The 14221-nt window shown below is 35.4% G+C and overlaps 1 long non-coding RNA gene across 4 annotated transcripts; it reads right to left on the reverse strand.

Annotated features, from left to right (window-relative positions):
• Nucleotides 1-334: 334 nt before the first annotated feature.
• On the reverse strand, nt 335-7658 carry LOC105176676 (uncharacterized). 4 transcript variants are annotated; one of them, XR_016063547.1, is made up of 3 exons: nt 5686-7568; nt 2316-5608; nt 335-2211 (listed from the first exon to the last, which is right to left on the reverse strand). It is a non-coding gene; the product is annotated as an uncharacterized LOC105176676 (long non-coding RNA). The 4 variants fall into 4 exon arrangements; XR_016063548.1 differs by having other exon boundaries at nt 2316-4090; nt 4202-7568; XR_016063549.1 differs by having other exon boundaries at nt 2316-3400; nt 3496-7568.
• Nucleotides 7659-14221: the final 6563 nt, after the last annotated feature.

A 14221-nucleotide genomic window follows, 5' to 3' on the forward strand; every position in this document is an offset into this window, starting at 1 on the left:
CAGACAAAGTGACAACTAATGAAAGTAAGTCACTTATTATTACTATATTTGTGTTGCCTTGAATTGTAATAATAATCATGTCGCTAGTCATTTATAGTGATAATTTTGTATATAATTCTTATCACTAAATAATTACATATACTGACATTACATATACTGACAGGATCAAAATTATCGTCACTCAAAATTTTTGTGACAATCTCTAAAATTGTTATTTGATATATATCTTGTTACTAACATTGTTATTATTCTTTTTTGTAATAGTTAAAGTGGTTAAATTGAAAGTTCAATTATACACTAAAATTTTAGTAAACAATAAGTTCATAGACGTGTCTAGAGTATAACAGACGAATCAACAATCTTCTTGTAATTAATTATATATCAGTATCATACGTACATGAAAATGACGATATATTGAATTACATAGTTCTGTCCTGTAAATAAAAATCTGAGATGTGCTAAAACCATACAAATCCAAAAGAACATCATCTAACTTATTTTGTTCCCAAAATTATTAAGACAACATATTTTCGCCAGAGTTGGATTTCACCCTCTCCAATCATCTGGTTCTGGAGGCGCAAAGCTTTCTATCGCGTCCTTTTTTTTTTCTGTTAGTACAATGAGGCTGCTTCACTGGATTGCTGAGACACCACCATTCTTTTTCACCACATAGCGAACGCCAGGGCAGATGTGAGGGAAAACGGCGACTTTCAGGCTTTTTCATCATATTTTTCAAAAATTCAGGAGAACAGTGTGAAGACGCTAAACGTAGATACTATCGCTACAATGAGACTCCCACAGTAGAGGGGTATCAACAAAACTGCACAACCTACAGCTATAGCCCACAAAAGAAAACCTGCAGAAAGTAATGACCTAATCTGCCAACCTCCATGACTTTTCTCTAGCGACGAAAGCTAGACCCGAAGTTGCTCGTTCGCAGAGATTTTCAAACAATCCCCACTAACATGTGCCGAATTCTCTTATTTATTCCCAAGACCGAATTGGCATTTCAAAATGTTAGGAGTTCAATTTTTTTCAGTTCCCTCCACAAAACAAATAATTAACTTAATTTAAGATAAGATAAATCGAACACCAAATTAACATATAAAACGTATATTCAGTTGCATTTTGGAATTCAACAATAATGGCGACAAAAGAGTAAGAATGTATAGATATGATCCTAAAATTTTTATCAGCCAGAAACTTGAAATTTTCAGAATAAATGTAGATTTAATAAAGAATACAATTTTTATTAGATGCAATTTCTAAAAACTTCAACAGCAGCATTTCACCTGCAACCTACCTTTGATTTTCCACTTCCATTTCTCCAACCCTACAACCCTTAGTACACACAAAAAAAATATATGATCACTTGACCCTCCTCCTTTATCCGGGCTTGGAACCGGCTGCACTTGGCGCAGGCGGAGTTACACAAGTTACCTATTAACTACACTTGAAAACAAAGAACAGATGCAACAACAGATGCAAAGCAAAAGCCACAGAGTCATGAAAAAATGTTCAAAGCAGAAGAGCACAAGGGACTTAACACTGCAGGCATTGCACACAACAAAAGGCATGCACAATTTCAGGGCACAACACCAATCATAGGATTCCTCCTAATAACAATTCTAGTGCCTTCAAGCCCATTCCCAGCGTCCACTTTAGCCATTCAATACAACTCCCAATTTTGACATGATTCAAGGTATGTCGTACTAACCAACCTAACACACCCATAGATGAAATAGTTTTTACAGTCTGAAGGTTCTTAAACGCCGTAAGAAACCTACAAAATCAGCATAACAGAACACAACTATCTCTGTCCCAGGTTCACGTACCTGAGTTCTTCACTTCAATTTCCTCCTCCTTACCAACCAAGGACAACTACACATGTCAAGAAGAATGCCAACTACAAACCATTATGCAACAACGAAAAACCAGATGACAGCCACCTATCATGAATATCAACTAGAAGCATCTTACAAACAAGGGAGGACCTGTTCACAACAGTAACATCTCTGCACTTTTTTTGCGGAACTCAGAAATGGGAAATATGGAACAGCCACAAAAAGGAATGATCGACTCGTATCCCACAGATGGCACAAGACAGGTCTATCATGAACATCTTTCAGGAGGAGAGAGATTTGATACTAGACACGCACCACTTGCAAAAGCCCAAAATGCCTCCAGTTGAAACAGCAAACATGCTTTGGCCTATGGTCGAAAAGCATTATACAAAATTGAAAGAATTCTCCAGTCAGGAGAGAGCAAGAAAGCAGTAGCAGCCCCAAAACTCAGCATAGACATTAGAGACATACCAAAAGGAAGGTGATGTTGAGCTGATAAGACTTGATAATCTAAAGGCACTGCTACCAGTTTATGACCTTCACATTCTCTCCAGCTAGTTGCAACGAATTACGACCATGAAGTGCAAAGAAAGCCATGAATAAGTTGATAAGTCTTGATAATCTAAAGGCACGGCTACTAGTTTATGACCTTCACATTCTCGCCAGCTAGTTGCAACGAATTATGACCATGAAGTTCCAAGAAAGCCATGAAAAGCACACACTCTCAAAATGTCTATAATGCTGGGCTACCTTGCAGAAGCATATCAGTGTCCTCATCAATGACCGGGCTCTTTCTCCACAAATATCAGGTGAATTGAAGGTAAGAGTAGAAACCATTAAGATCAGCGAACCCCACACTTCCTCCAGACAAAGCCAAAATTTTTCCATAGTTAAAAGGTGAAAAGGGAGCATGAGTATTCATTGAACACAGAAGAGAAATTTCAGGGACAAAGTTCACGGTTATGACCCCAATCGACATGGCTCAAAACAAAGAAACCCAACCAGCTTTCTCAATAACAAAAGCCTATCCTCCATCATTTGTAACACGGAAAGCGATAGGTTGAATATGAAGCAGCTCAAAAATTCATGATATTAGACCCTACACACAACAAAAGCAACAGACAATCACATCTTATATGGGTCTCCATTTGGCTGGTAGTCAAGCCTTTAAAAGTCAGGACAAGAAGAGCCTATACATTCCACAACGAACTTAAACCACAATAAACGACACCCTTAAAGCAGTCAGCAACAGCCCAAACCTTTCCGTTGACATGATCAAAATGATGTGTATTTATCATTTGCAAAAATGGAACACAGAAAAGTATAGCACCGGATTGACAGCTCGTAACATCCATTCGCAGCAGGATTAAAGAAAGAAATGACCGAAACAGAGTAATCAAGCTCCAGTGGAGAACAGAATAAATACAACGGGGAGGACAGCACCCCATTGATGACTCATAACATCCATCAGCAGTAGAGCCAAAATCATAAACTTCATTGCCAATTTAACGCCCGATACTCAATGCCGCTAAAAAATGGAGAAATAGCATGTGCCACTGTTAAACAGAAGGGAGCAGAAGAATGATACAAACTAGAGATCCCAAGAGCAGTACCACAATACTATATTTCTAAAAGAATCAATACAACTCACCGAATGAGACCACTGACGACCTATTCAAACTGCGGTTTCCTACAGAAATTGCCAAGACATTAGACTCAGCATACTGCAAACCCTCATACAACCTATTGCTTGCAGATTAAGCGCGCAACAAAACGTTAACAGCAAACCATAACAAAGATCACAAAAATTTATGGTCCACTCTCCATGTCGGCCTTCCTTGAGTAATTCAATGGTTCCAATCAGACTCCAAAATTGTTAGTTTGTACATATAAAGACACCAAACGTTAACAACACAAATCTGGAACACTTCCCAAAGCCTGCTAGTGCTAAAACCAAAACCGCGACAGCACAATAAGCATGAGCATCCAAGCTGGGAACATACTCAATGACATGAAATTTCAAATAATACGCGAAGAAAACCAAGTCCCTACAGAGGTTTATTGAACACAAAAAAGAAAGGACCATCCGAGAAAAAGCCCACAAAATTTAAAAATTTGAAATCAACAGTGCACACCAAAGATCCCCACCACCAAGAGCCAACCCAAGGAAACCGGTGTCAATATGCAGGAGATGATGATCAAATGAGGAAGCAACAGGACAAAACCATATTTGGACTCTTCAAAATCTGCAAACCAAAAGGCAAAGCATCCCAAAGCCAAAAGGCAAATGATACACAAGGTCAACAAAACCAAAACCTCATTAAAGAAGACAAAGGTAAGAAGGAAATGGCTTGTACATTACTCTTGGCCAAACGCAACACCTGTCCAACTAGGCAGGGAGGCACGGGAGGAAGACAAGATCATACCCCAAGGTCAACTCAAACCATATATAAATGTAACAATTGACTTCCCAACATTCCAGCAAATTGATGACTTCAAAACATTGTTTCAACTCAAATCGCCTGGATAAACAGATTAAAAGCTAACAACAAGATTTAGCAAATAAAAACCAATGGAGAACACATACAGTTAGATAAATAGAAAATAAGAGAAACGTTACAAAACACTAAATGACGCCCCAAAACACCAGTGACTTTATACTCCATAGCCTAAAAAAACGAACTTCCGTGAGAATCACAAAAAAGATTAGAAGGTTCATGAATTAAAGATATACTATTAGTCATATGCCATACTCATCCCACACTTTAGAACAAGTCCAGAATTTTAAGACCAGGCAGCTCTTGCCTCAGCAAAACCTGAAACCAAGTTAAAATCACAAAATAACATACAAGTACTCGTAAACCAAAAACCATTCTTGAAGCATAATGCAAGTTCGGGGTGAAGAAAACACAAACTCCAAAATGGAAACACAACCAGATGCTCGCCACACACAGTTTCCTGCAAACAGAAAGGGCGCACATACTAGAATGTGAGGAAAGATAAGAATTATAGAAGTGCACACTAGGAACTTAGTGGCGGCACCAAAGAAAAATTGATGTCAGGGAGCAGAATAATGCAAACTTGGCTTCAGGCAAGGCTATCTCTGGATGTATCAAGGTCTAAGGAATGAAGCAAACAGCACTAACTCTCATGCCAGAGAAAGGAAGAGGCAGGAAAAGAAAATAAAGTCACCATATCTCCCCAAACGAGAAAACAAGAAAAGGTAGAAAATGCTTGCTTGTTCGGCCATCATTACTCTAGTAGCCTGTTATGTTCTGCAGACAAAACTAGAACCCATGACAGTAACACATGATTCACACTGCAACTTGGAGAACACATGACAAGACAAGAAAAGAGCACAAGACAGAGAAATACGTAGTATCAAGTACATTCACATCAGGAGCTAATGGCCTATCCTGGAACCGAAAACACTGCAGCAACATCACCTCTTTCACTAACACTTCTGCAACTTAAGATTGAGAACAGCATAACAGAATAACGTGACTTCCTAAAAACTAGAGAATAATAGGGTACCAAATGATTGGCAGGCCATCATCATTATCGTTGCAGTTATCTGCAATAGAAATAGGATTCAATGATAGATAAAATCATGGCAGCAAACACTAAAGCCTATTCATGAGAGAAGAGGACAAAAGGAAAGCCAGATGAGGCAAACTTAGGATGAGATGTATCCATGTGTGGGACTAATGGGGCCTCTACAGTGCCTATCCTGAAGCAGCCAATATTCCTTAAGCTCAACAACTCTGCAATCAAAAGCCAAACTCAGAAGAGCATTACTCCATAAATGCAACTTCTCCAAAACTATAAAAGCATAAGGTACCACAAAATGGTGGTTTGGCATCAATTCCTTTCTTTGCAAAGTTCTGTTGGCAAAAGTGTAAGTAGAGAGGGGAGTGACACAAACTCAGCAGATCATTGCGTGCCTTTTTTTGTGTGTTGAGGCAATCCTCCGCCTCTCCCCTAAAACATTCTGCAACCAAGAGCCAAGACACAGGAGTCGAACACAACAACTAAGGTCCAATTACAAGACAAACCTACTCATCAGGTATATCCATATCTGGAACTAGTGGAGCCGCATCATAAGGTGCCTGTAATCAATGCCTTGCAATCCCAAAGCCAAAATCCAGAAAAGCATACTATGAAAGCATGATACACTGTTGGATAAGAAAATAAAAGGTACCAAATAATACATCATCCAGGATTGTTGTTGCCACAGTTTCTGCAAATAGGAAAACGAAGTGCACAGCAAGGATTCAAGGGCACATAAAAACAATCACAGCAAAGATTCTTGAATTAAGATATTCTCAAATGAAACAACAAAGGCAGACTCAGCATCGGGTGTATCAAAATCTGATGGTCTAACCAAATAGCCTTACAGAGTGCATCTCTTGAACAAAACAACACTCCTTGATCTTGCCAAGCCTTCTGCAAATAGGAAAGTGATGCGCACAGCAGCTATCCAAGGCACATAAGCATGATAGCAGTGCAGAATAAAATTCTAAATGCTTGAGGAAAGATGTTGAAAAGGAAAAACCCAAAGGCAGACTCGGGACAGATGAATGATTATCCAATCGCCTCACAGTGTGCATCTCTCAAGCCGGGCAACACTAGTTGGTCTTGATTAATACATTCTGCGATCAAAAAGCCCAAGTCTCCAAAAATAATAGAATAATCACGACTCCCGAAACCTAACAAGAAACATTACCAAACAGCCTGGCACGCATCATCATCACTGGTTGCAATTAATCACATTACTGCAGGCGTATCTTAAGGCAGACAAGATCGATTAACCTGCCCAGGACATTCTGCAGCATGAGACCAAGGGCAACAACAGCAGAATACGACCAAAAGTACAATACAAATGGTATTCTGTTAATCATAAACGCTCTTATATCAACAGGCAAGGAGCACATTACGATAATGATCATACCAATCACCAAGAACTACACCGGGACTTAAATCAGACAGCACCTACTCAAAATCCTCCAAGTCATTCCAAGATGTTCAAGAACTTCAAATCAAATTTATTTAAAAAAACACTTGCAAACGGTGCCAAACCATACCATCCTCGAAGTAAAACCTTACAATTCACTGAAGAATCTCTTCACATCAACAAAATCTTTGGGATTCTTCATATCTTCCCAGCCACAACATCCTCATATAGAAAGAAGATGGCAAATCGATAAAAACGGGCATTGTCTCGAAATATCGCAAGATCCCAATTAACCAAAAGTCTGAGAGCATAATATCAAAATTTTCGTGTAAGAAAACCACATAAAGGCCAAGACAAAAACTAGCAAAACACAAAATCAGACTTAGTTAGTTAACCCCTTTCTTCTACCACAGGTCATGTATTAACCATCGTTCGCAAAATCTCCCGCTGCAGATAAAGAAAACCAAATCAACCGAGAACCAAACGCCTAGACATGATCCCAAACAAAACCACAAAACAATAAAATGAATTTCAATCCAACACCAAACATCGCCGAATTGGAACCAAATGCACCCAAACAACCCCGATCTGAACGGACTACATCAGAAAACGATCGCCAGACTCCCCGACGTAGATCGCACATCTATAAATCAACAAGTAGAAGCACTTAATTAACGAAAAGAAGTGGAAAAAGAAAGAACCAATTAAAGAAAGGAACAAGCAACCAAAGAGATAGCCAGCGAAGAATTGAAAGACTCGAAGAATGGCGTGGGAGGTGAGGGTATATATAGGAGGTCGGTCAAGGATTTGACGGATGAGATTAATTTGATCGTAGGGCTATAGGTAATCCTTATCTAAGTCGGTTTACAGCACTTGTTTACTTTATTCGCTTCCGTTGGTTGGAGATGATTGTTAAATGCCAGCAAAGGCGGTGCTAAGCCCACACGCGCTGACCACTCGTTTCGCTCTCATCGAATTTTCGGGCATTTTCACGCGCTTTGGACTCTGTCTCTGTTAAGTTTCTTGTTTGACCGTTGGAGAAGTATTGGGCCTGGATCATCTTGGGCTGAAAAATAAACGGGCTTGGTCCCAATAAATCTAGCTTGATGGGCCTGACCTGAAAGAAAAGCATAACATGACAAAATGTACTTTATGGGCGGGGCTATAACAGTGAACAGTCATAGGCCCAACCTAATATCAGGCCCATGGGGCTGCTGTCCGACTCCGTTGTTTGGGGACAAAATATCCTAGGCCCAGACTCATATTTTTAGATTAGACCCAAATCCATTAAATTAAAATAATTGTATTTGGGTCGGATAAAATACCCGATCTTATCCGTTTTTTTCCAGATCCAAATCTTGTCCAATTCTATTTATAATGTAAGGGCACCAAGACTGAAAAAAAAATGATTTTTTTTTATAATAAATTTGTAATAATGTAATGCATAATGGTGTTAAACAAGAAATAAAATACAAAAAAAAAAATTGAAGTATATACTTTCCTGAAAATAGTAAAATTTTCTTGAAATAATTTTAAAACAAAAAAATAGTAAACATTATTATAATAACAATGAAAAAAATCTTACCTAGTTTACTTCATTCCCACATTTGTATGTGGATTCTACAAATACTTGTTCACTCAATTAGCAAGCACGGATCACTTCCAATCATAAGCTAGTGTGTTTGATAGATGATTGCCATTTCGACTCTCTGCATGTGCTTATCTGAGTAAGTAGTCTTGTAAGCGAAATATCCGTAAAGCATATCCTGACCTGTGATGATATTGAACTTCAAATCACCCAAGCTTTTGTCAGTGAAAAAATAAAGGGTAAAATTACATTGACTACACTGATGTTATGCCCAAATACACAAACACCTCATGTATTATGCAAAGTTATAAGCATAGTACTCCCTGAGTGGATTGAGTTTTCTGTTGCAACATCTATTCCACCTTTTACTCCATACACACGTCATGTGTATAAAATCCTTTTCAAAATAAAATACATGATACCATCTTTATACACGTGGTATGCGTATGTTAAATGGAGTAGAAGATGGAATAGGATTTGCAATAGAAAATCCAATACTCTCCCCAACGGGTGTTCTTGTAATGTATTCCAGAAGTGATCGTATTAGCTTTGGGCTCTAAAATAGAGTGTGTAGTTGCAATTACAACCGCAAACTCAATGAGTGTGTTTGTAATTTTGCAAAGATGAGTGTGTATTTATGTATTTGAACCTAACTTTAGAGTTTGATACAGTATAATTGATCCGAAAAGAAAAGAAAGCATTTAAGGTTTGTATATGGATCCCTATTGTGATGCCCAATGTCATTATATCACTTTTTGGTATCCAAAGGGGAATTATGCGTACATGACCTGAAACCTTCTATTCATGGGAAGGGAAGGGAAGGAGTGATGGCATTGGATGATGATGATGTGGTGTGTGAAAAATTGGAGTTTTGATGATGGCTTTGCTTAGAGGACACACACATTCAAAGGGCCTGAATCTACCGTTACTTTAAGCACAAGGGTGGTGGGCAATCCCATCATTCTACTCTCTACTTATACTATATATTCTCTCTTTTCCCTTAGAATAGTTGGGCGGTTCCCTTTTTTGCACTTGGGAATCTGCTTTGCTTTCCTCAATGCCAATGGATGTTGCACCTCTTCCTCTTTCCTTTTCTTCCTTTCACATTTTGACCTTTTCACACATTCCATTTCCATGTTAGTGCCACTGCTGGTTCGGGAAATTCTAGCTCAAACTGGATTTGGATCAATTATATGACAAGTGCAATACTTTTGTACTGTGATTGGTTGTATTATTGAAGTATATCGCTCTTTGCTTTGTGATTGGTTTGGTTTGACTAAACCTGGTCTGTGAAAGAATTTTTCCTACTGGTTGAGTTACTTGGTTGAATGGAGTACAAAATGTAATAGTATTTTATGGTAATAATGTCGATTTTGTAATTAATTATGATCAAAATTCAAGAAGTTTGTTCAAATCTGAAAAGTAAGCTGGGCTTCCTTACTCTTTTTAAATGACTGTAAATTTTCAACCTCTTGTTTTTGGATTTTACAAGCTCTTTCTCTGTAAATTTTAGGGATAATTATATTTATACTCCTTAACCTATAATCTATTTACACAAACAACTTATGATATTTGAAAAATTACACACACACCTATCAGAAATGTCGACATCATTTATGCAAAAGTACACCTATTTTCTGAAAAATTACACATACCGCCCCTAAAAATGTCAACATCATTACACGATCTGTCCATATTTTTTTGACTGATATAAGTGATTTCTGTAATTATGCAAAAAGTAGGGATGGTTTGTATAAACAAATTATATATCACGGATGCAAATATAATTATCCCATTTTTACTAAATATTTTATAATCTTTCGAACATCTTATAACATATTTAAAAAGTTTATGAAATTGTCCGAATATCCTCTTAATTAGTTGTGATTATTCGAGTTAGGTGAATTTATGAAACCCAGAAAAAGGTGGTCGGAATATTTAAATGTAGATTGGCTCATTAATCACTCGGAAGTTTGATTTCAGATGCACTTTGCTTAGTTGTTAGGCCTCTCCATATGCTTCGGTCTTACCCTACGACCGTTCTATTTATGGATCATTAAAGTGTTACTCACATTATTGATATAAAAATTGACGGTGTTTGAAAACAAAAATAAAATTAAAAATAAATAAAGTGTGTGGAAAAAAAATATTAATATACATAAATTTTTAATAAGATATAAAAAATGGATAATTGTATTGTTCTTTCCTGATATTTGTGTATACGTAAATCCTCTGTATTTTAAAAAATTACACGTAGTACTTCTGATGTTTGCTTCTATCTAACAAATCAGTTAGTTCAAATTCATCAAATATGTTGATATTAATAAAAAAAATTCGATGAAAATTCTTATTTACCCCTGATTGACTTATTGCAGTTCTAATAAATATTTTTATGACTAAACTATTCTTATACATCTTCACATGTTAATATATGTGAGAATGTATATCTTCAACCTTATAAGGAAAGTGTAGTCAGAAAAATATTTGTTTAACCTACAATAAGTTAATAATAAGTCAATCAAGGGTAAATATCGATTTTCATTAGTTTTTTTTTTTCCATATCAGCAAATTCAATGAATTTTAACTAACGGGATAACTCATTTATTAGACAGAAACAAATACTAGAGGTAACAGATATAATTTTTCAAATCACAAAGAATTTATGTGGTAATTGTAACAAAGTTCGGGAGATTGCAGTATGATTATTCCTACAAAATAATTATGAAAAAATAAACTATTATTTATTAAAAAAAACATGGTAATTGCAACGTATTTCCCTGAGGTTTGGTACAATTACAAATAAGCCGAATTCATTAGTTTTCATTAGGTTTCCATCAATTTTTTTGAGGTGAATTGACCAGAATCCCTTGTGGACTAAGAACTATATATTTATTCATTATTAAAAAAAATGTAAATTTTTTACGGGCTAGGTGGAATTTTTTTTATAATTTTTAAAATGTTTTCATACCAACCATCTTCGATCTTTTTACAATTTTTTTATTTTTTTTAAAAACAAACAGTAAATACAAAATTGATAATTTCATACCTCTTTTTAAAAATTATATAATTTCATCAAATATTATAAGAGTATTTATAATTTTTTAAATAATAAAAAAATATTTCTAATTATATCAAATCTTATGTACGATAGGTTATAATTTTTCCTTAAAAAAATATATACTAGTCCAACCTTTGGGGCTATGAGTAGGTGTAAACAGTTGAGATATTAGGCTTGTGACATGCTACTCACTAGATAGGTGTTAGTGCTACAGCAACTTTTTAAGTATATATTTTCTTTATTCGTTGCTATGAAAGTGATACATTAATGTGAGTATCTTGAAAAAAATTACAATAATATAAGGGATAATTAAACTTTATTCTCTTGAAATTTGGTGTAATTTTATATAAATTTTTTGTGGTTTGAGAAATTACATCTAGTACCTCCGATATTTGCTTCTGTTTAAGAAATAAGTCCATCTGTTAGTCAAAATTAACTGAATTTGTTGATATTAATAAAAAAATTGAATGAAAAAGTAATATATATCCTTGATTGGCTTGTTACTGACTTATTGCATCAACGTTTGATGAGTCAATTGATGGTAAATATTCATTAATATCAGTAAATTTGATGAGTTTTAAGTAATGAATGGATTTATTTGTTAGACGAAAGCAAATCTTAGTGGTGTTAGATGTAATTTTTAAAACTACAGGGAGTCTATGTGTAATTACATAAAATTTTAAAAAAGAACAGTGTAATTATCGCTAATTTATGTAAATAAATTATAAATTATGAGCAATTATTCTTAATTTATATAAATAAACCATAAATTAGGGGCGTAAATAAAGCTGAAAGTTTTGTAGTTGGTGACATGTATGTGATGAGAATTGCTAATAGCGTCAAGTGCATTGTGGCGGTGGTGGGCAGTTCCAGCTCATTGAGCAGGCGAACATTGTTTAGCCGGCAAACCATGAGAGACAATTCAATGCATCCGTCCCGCCCCTTTGCCTCTTGTTTACCTTCCAGCTAAGCCAAACTCATCCGCTGTGTTTCCTTCCCTCGTCAAAATACATGTGAATCCACACTTTACTTCTTTGTTCACACTGTGAGCATGTGAAGAGCCTCCACCACACCTCTACAATTTCCCATTTCCTTCCAGTTAATGACTACCCGTTTGGGTGAATAGCAATTTATCTTCCTGTGATATTGAAAATGAACACATTACTCTTTTATGAAAAAAATATAGCAATTTATCTCTCTGTGATATTGAAAATGAGCACAGTACTCCCTTATGAAAAATATATAGCAATTTACAGGGAGGTAAATTGCTTCATTTTAAAAATCATAGGGGGGTAAATTGTTGTATTTTAAAAAATATAGGAAGGTAAATCGCTATTTGTTTTTTCATAAGGGGGTAATTTGCTCATTTGCAATATCACAAGGGGTTGCTTGCACTTTCTCCTACATGTTCTGATGTAATCGACTTAAAAGGTTGTTCACAATCGCTTCTATTTTTGTGGTGGAAATAAGCTGTAGAAAATATCGCAAAATTAATTAAGCAGTAGTTAAATTTGGAGTTCGGATGTTTAGAAAGCAAATTAATGTTTACTATCTTACTGGTAAGTTGTAAAAGTTGGTACGAAGATGCTTATAACTTTTGGTTTAAAACGACTTAATATAGACAGTTCAAAAACAATGATATTAACAAGCACTTTTAATTTTGAGCGTATTATTTATAAAATTATCATTTTTGATATTTTATATGCCACATAATATTATTTTATCTAAATACTTCGCGTGCTTACTTTTAATATAAAATTTAACATATATAGATTTAATTACATAATAAGATGTATAAATCCGCAAGGTATTTCAAAACATGTTTAGCCAAATGCTTTCTTAAGAAATATGGTGAGCATGATGGTGAAATATATATATAATGTAATTAATTCAAGGAATAATTAAGTCAATCGAGTGTAAATATGATTTTGTTATTTTTTTTATTATTTTACTAATATCAGCAAATTATGTAAATTTTCACTAACATTTTGATCTGTTTATTAGACGAAAATAAGCATTAGAAATACTAGATATAATTTTTTAAATTATATAAAATTTATGTATAATTATATTAAATTTCATTAAAAGAACAGTATAATTATTCTTTAATTTAATATGATGAAAATAATTCAAATAATTTTTGTTGCACATTTTTTTAATAATCCAATGATCTATGGTTGACCTTCAGCCACTGATAATCGAACCTCAGCCAAACGCGCGCCGCAAATGTGAGTTAAAAGCGCAACTCATATGATGCGGTAGGCGCGTTTGGGCGGATTGGAATTTGAATGAGGTTGGTGATAGCGTGATTAGCGATGATAGCGGCAGTCAGTGGCACGTGCTCACGTGTCCTGATGTGGATCGGCTTTATTCATTCATTCATACAAAGAGCAACGCGCCGCCCAGAGTCGGCCGAAGCTCCCACCCCCTCTCTCCTCCCGCCACGTGGTTCCCTCACAGCCCAACTATTTCTCTCTTAATTAACAACACTGGAAAACGGAAAGGAATGGTCAAATACAAAGAACTACAACAGTATATATATTTTCCCTTTTTTTTTTTTTTCTTTTTTAGTATATGAGCCACCGTAAATATAATATTTGTGCCTATATAATTTGATAAATATATACATATTTTAAAATAAAAAACTAGTATATAATTAAAACAGACCAAGTAATGAATAGGAGCAAATAATCCTCCCCTGATGTTTGGTATAGTTACACGTAAATCTCTTATAGTTTGGAAAATTATATCCAACACTCTGAAGTTTATTTATCTCT

Source organism: Sesamum indicum, linkage group LG13 (assembly GCF_026168435.1).
Source record: "Sesamum indicum cultivar Baizhima isolate 11 linkage group LG13, ASM2616843v1, whole genome shotgun sequence".
Lineage (NCBI taxonomy): Eukaryota > Viridiplantae > Streptophyta > Magnoliopsida > Lamiales > Pedaliaceae > Sesamum > Sesamum indicum.